Source organism: Chiloscyllium punctatum, chromosome 11, assembly GCF_047496795.1.
Source record: "Chiloscyllium punctatum isolate Juve2018m chromosome 11, sChiPun1.3, whole genome shotgun sequence".
Taxonomy (NCBI): domain Eukaryota; kingdom Metazoa; phylum Chordata; class Chondrichthyes; order Orectolobiformes; family Hemiscylliidae; genus Chiloscyllium; species Chiloscyllium punctatum.
In genome coordinates this window covers 109,924,651-109,930,650 of record NC_092749.1, presented here as the reverse complement: position 1 = coordinate 109,930,650, position 6,000 = coordinate 109,924,651, and positions in this window count along the sequence as shown.

Sequence of the window (6,000 nt, the reverse complement as noted above, 5' to 3'; positions counted from 1 at the left end):
CATACTTATAAGTGCTAATATATCAAACAATTGGTGCCAGAGAATCTCTGAGTAGATATTTAAGTTTACAAGGACTACACTGTTGTATCAAAGAGAAAGTGCTGGAAAATCTCAGCAGGTCTGGCAGCATCTTGACAAAGCTTTGACAAAGGGTCAGTTAGACTCGAAACATCAGCTCTCTCCTCTCCTTACAGATGCTGCCAGACCTGCTGAGATTTTCCAACATTTTCTCTTTTGGTTTCAGATTCCAGTATCTGCAGTAATTTGCTTTTACTCTTGTATGAAATCTATCAATTGCCCACTGTGGGGAATTTTAGTCGTTGTAGTTAGTGCACACATTTTTGCATTCGGCTCTGTTCAATTCTGTAGTAAAGTCATCCTGAATTAACATTTGTCACATAAACTGGGCTTCAAAGCTTCCTGTTTGTCACCAAGCAAACATCAAACCTTCTTTTAACATTGAGTGAAGATCAAAGGTAATGCACCAAAACTGACGAATGGCTAAAGCCAAGAGTTTGAAGTGGCTCTTCAATAAATCACAAAGAGCAGCTTTCAAGTTGGCTCAAACGTCATTAGGATACCTGACCACATCAAAACCTACAAAGCTTCAATGTGATGGCCTTGTGACCCCTTGGAGTGCCGTCCCCGTTCAGCCATAAATGTAACCTTTTCAAATAAATGCATGTAGTTTGACCAATAAAGTGAAAGCTCTTTGGAACAGAAATGACCCGAGTACAGTGATCTATGTTTCACCTTTACCATTAGTATACAGACTGTAGGGTGTGCAATATATGGAATTGCTACATTGGCACAATGCATAAATGCGAATTTTCTTCTCCCAGAGAATAGTGAGCCTACAGAATTTTCTGCCATAGAAAGCAGCTGAGGCCAAAACATTGGATGTTTTCAAGAAGGACATAGATATAGTTCTTGGTGCTAGAACGATCAAAGGGTACAGGGCAAAACTTGGAAAAAGGTACTGAGTTGAATGATCGGCCGTGATCATATGGAACGGCAGAGCAGGCTCTAAAGGCCAAATGCCCTTCTCTTATTTTCTCTGTTTCTAATGCAGTTGGTACAGTGATTCTTTTAGTAGCGTTTGTACTCTTGTATTGCGATCAGGAAAATTGGGCAGAAAAATACAAACACAAATGTGATTTCCAAAGGTTGAGAATATGCCCAATATAAACTTTTCAGTGAGGAAACTAACAAAGGATTTGATTTTCTGTAAGTCCTATCTGTTATCACAAAGCAAGCTCCACTTTGCAGTATTTAAATTATGGATCTATCTTGTTCATACATCCATCAAACAAATGCCTGTTTAAAAATAGGCACAGATTTTAAAAATACTTCAAATTTAACCGTACATCCCATAATATGTGAGCATCTCTCGTCAGAAAGGTACAACATTTCACGCAAGAGGACATGTAGGGAGCAGGAAGTGGGGCAGAACTGTATATGGCTATATTGTTTGTAATATTTAATTTTAAAAAAATGTTAAGGCCACCACAGCTTTCATCATAAATTAGGCCAGAGATGTACTATTTCAGCAGTCCCTCACAGATGAGGGTGACTGTCTTCCACACTCACAGTGAGTCTGTAGGTGACTGTACAGAGAGATGCGGTGGTGGCAAGGGGTGGGTGGGACATCGGTGTGACGATACGCTTCTTTCGCTGTTTGCACCTGGCTTTTTCTGGTGATAAGTCTCAAGGTGCTCAACGCTTTCCTGGATACTACTACTCCACTTTGAACGGTCTTGGGCCAGCAATTCCCAGCTGTCTGGGACTACTGCACCTCGCCAGTGAGTCCATGAGGATATCCCTGAAGCACTTCCTCTGTCCACCTGGGGTTCGTCTACCATTTTGAAGTTGGGAATAGAACAACTGCCTGGGGAGTACTTAACATCCCCAAAGCTGGTTTGGTAATACCCTGAATATTATCTGAAAAGACTTCACTGTGCTCTTGGCACCATCTTTATTGAGGCTTTTACCACCTTTGCCTGCACCAGAAATCAACACCCAGAGAAAAAAAACACCCACAATACTGGAGCATCTGGTTACTTCTTTTATTCAGTATTTAAGGAGATCATTTCTCCAGTGATACTGTGTAACTAGATTCCTGCAAATGGATTCTGAGTTCAGAGTCACCATCACACTGTCAGAAGTGGAAAATGTGTACCAAATACAAAAGAATGATGCTGGGCACTGCCAATCAATGTGCATGGGTAAATTAAGTGCAGGACAATATTTAATCTGGTACCTCCAGCTTTTCTTGCACAATCTTTTCTTCCCCTTCGTCTTGGATGTTCTTAAGACAGTACAGTTATAGCCAAGAAAACAGAGTGAAATTGTGCCTAGTTTTTAAACTAAGGTTACTGTGAGATTTACTCTGGGTATCTGGTCTCTTTGTGAACAAGTTGTTATTTGGCATTGTACCACCACAGCGCAGGCACATGTTGGAATACAACTGCAGTGTAATTTTTTGAGCTATTATCCTAAATTGTTCTGTCAACCCGATTCAACTTTCAGACCATTTGTATTGTTTGTTATATATTGTCTAGCACTTATTTTTTTCCAATTCATCATCTGCTCTTTCCACTTGCGCATTATTAATAACACCAACTTGCATTTATACTGCAGTTTTAACATATTAAGACATTCTGAGGTGCTCCACATTAGTCTTGTAGAGTCATACAGTCATGCAATACAGACACAGACCCTTCAGTCCATCCAGTTCATGCTGAACATAATCCCAAACTAAACTAGGCCCACCTGCGTGCTCCTGGCGTAGATCCCTGCAAAGTTTTCCTATTCATGTACTTGTCTAAATGTCTTTTAAATGTTGTAATTGTGCCGGCATCCTCAGAAAGTTCATTCTTCACATGAATTGTCCTATGTGTTTAAAAAAACGTCCCTTGTCTTTTTTTAAATCTCTCTCCTCACACCTTAAAAAATGCCCCTACTCTTGAAATCTCCCATTTTAAGGAAAAGTCAACACCATTAACTCTATCTATACCACTCATTATTTTATAAACTTATTAGGTCCCCTCTCAACCTCTAAGCTTTAGTGAAAAAGGTCCCAGCCTATCCAGCCTTTTTTTATAACTCAGATCTTCCATCCCCGGCAACATCTTGGTAAGCCACATAAAGAGATACTAAACAGATTATGAACACTTGTTCAAAGAGGTCAAAGTATTTTGAGGAGAAATGTAGAAATGCTTGGGGAAGGAGCTTGAGTTTAAAGCCAAGGTAGCTGAAATTATCAATGGCAGAGCATTTAAAATTAGGGATACATAAAGCTACTTCTGTAATTTAAATAATTTTACATTTATGACCAAATAAGATATTATTCTTGGAAGCAATATTCCCCATCTTGAGCTTCTCCTTTGTCATTTTGTTGCTTCTGTTGATGTCACAAACCTTTGATTGTAGTTCTTGTTCTTTACTCACTGCTTGTGTAGTTTATATTTAAGATTATAGGAGTTTCTCTATTGTGTATCTGTCCTTGACAGTTTGTAGTTTCTCCCGAACTGAAAACAGCCAAAACCAATAACAAATATTGGGACTCCTCTGGGACTGGTGCATTCAACTGCCTGCACCTCTCCCCACCCCCGCCTCCCCTCCCCCCCCCCCCCCCCCCCCCCCCACCACACACACAGACACACACACACACACACCCCATCCTTGATTTCTCCATAACCTTTGACAAAATTGACCTAGGGTAACCCCTTGACCCCCAGTTGCCACCTATTAAAAATGAACATTTTTGTTTCAAATCACTTCATGACATTGTCTCCTTTTTCTATGACCATTTCAAACTGACATCACCTCCATCCACTTCTGAACTTTGTTGTGCACCTCGCTTTGTTTTTGACTCATTGTGTTGACTTTAGCTAGCTAAACCTGAAATTTTGGAATTCCCATCCCTCACTTATCCTCTCTCAAATCCAATTTCTTTGACCAATGTTCATTTATTTCTCACAGTAGATTTTCCCATCATTTATTACTGTCTACATCTCTGAAACAACTTGGAATGCTTTTCAGTATTAAAAGCACTAACATTATAGTTTCAAACCTGTTTTTTCTTTGCTTGTGAACTGAACAGTAGGATCACAAATCTCTACACTGATACAAATGTGCAGTCCTTTCAGGAAACGAATGATTAACTAGTTCTCTTTCTTGAAAAATGGATGCTGCGGATTGACCTAATATTTAAAATTCTGGAAGGATTTAGTTCCATATAGATGGAATATATTGTCTTGTGAGAAAAGATATAACTAGAGGCATTCAATGTAATTTAGATAGAATCCCTACAGTGTGGAAGCAGGTCATTTGGTCCATCAACCCTCCAAACAGCATCCCACCTCTATCCTATCTGTGCAACCCTGCATTTCCCATCCTCATCCACCTAGGGACTATGGGCAATTTAGCTTGCCAATCCACCTAGCCTACACATCTTTGGACTGTGGGAGGAAACCAAAACACATGAAGGAAACCCACACAGAGACAGGAAGAAAATGCAAACTCCACACAGTCTCCTCAGAGTGGAGTGAAACCTGGGTTCCTGGCACTGTGAGCAGCAGGCCTAGCCCACTGAGCCACCAAATCTTCAAGAAATTCAATGTAGAAATTAGAGGAAATCTGTTCACCCAAAAACTGCTCAGCATGTGAAACTCCCCACTGCAGGGAATAATTGAGGCAAATAATAGATGTATTTAAGGAGAAAATATAAAAAGCAAAGGAAGGAAAAGGAAATAGAGAGTTTACAATAGTAAGAATAGATAAGCAAAGATGGATGGAAGGACTCTTAAGTGTAGTGTGAACAGCTGCATGGATTGGTTTTGTGGAATGTGCTGTATATCGTATGGAGTAGGACAGGTCTGTTGCCTAGCCAGTAATGGGTCTTATGCTTCATTAACTTAAGTGAGGGGAACTGCAAGTCCCTTTTGAGAGTTCCCTAAACATTGTTAGAATGTTAGCACAGTCAGAAAGATTTATATTTATGTACAGCCTTTCATCGCCTCAGAATATCTCGAGCTCTTTACAGCCAGTGAAATACTTTTGAAGTGTAGTTACTGTTGGAATGGGGGAGGCAATGATCTATTGGTATTATTGATAGGCTGTTAATCCTGAGATCAACTGTGAATGCTAGAAATCTGAAATATAAACAGAAATTGCTCAAGTTCTGAAGAAGGGTTACTGGATTTGAAATGTTAACTCTGTTTCTCACTCCACAAATGCTGCCAGACCTGCTGAGTTTCTCCAGCAATTTCTGTTTTTGTTAATAATCCACAGACACAGGAAATGTTCTGGTGATCCAGATTTGAATCCTACCACAGCAGAGGGTGGAATGTGAATTCAAAAAAAATCAGGGGGGAAGCCAGCAGGTCAAGTAGCATCTGAGGAACAGAATTAATGTTTTGGGCATAAGCCCTTCACCAGGGATCAGGTTCCTGATGAAGGGCTTATGCCTGAAACATCAATTCTCCTGCTCCTCAGATGCTGCCTGACCTGCTGTGCTTTTCCAGCACCACACTCTTGACTGTGATCTCCAGCATCTGCAGTCCTCACTTTTTCCTCCTTCGATAAAAATCACTCTGGACTTGGGATTTCATGATGACCATGAAGCCATTGTCGATTACTGGCTAAACGTATCTGATTTACTGATGAGCTGTAGGGAAGGAAATTGTTGCTAGGTCTGTCCTACATGTGACTGCAGACCCAAAGCAATGTGGTTGACTCTTAACTATTCTCTGGACAATCAAGGTAGAACAATTAATGCTGGCCCAGCACCACCCACTTCACATGGATGCATTTTTTAAAAATTACACACACGAGTTCCTACAATCAATGGCGTGATACTCAGTTTTGGTGTTGTTACATAATAAATATTGATTGGGCAATCAAGGAGACCTCCTCTGCTCTTGATTGACATAGAACCATGGCACCTTTTCCAATTCACTCAAGTAGGCCTAAATGATGCCTCCATTTAGTGACATT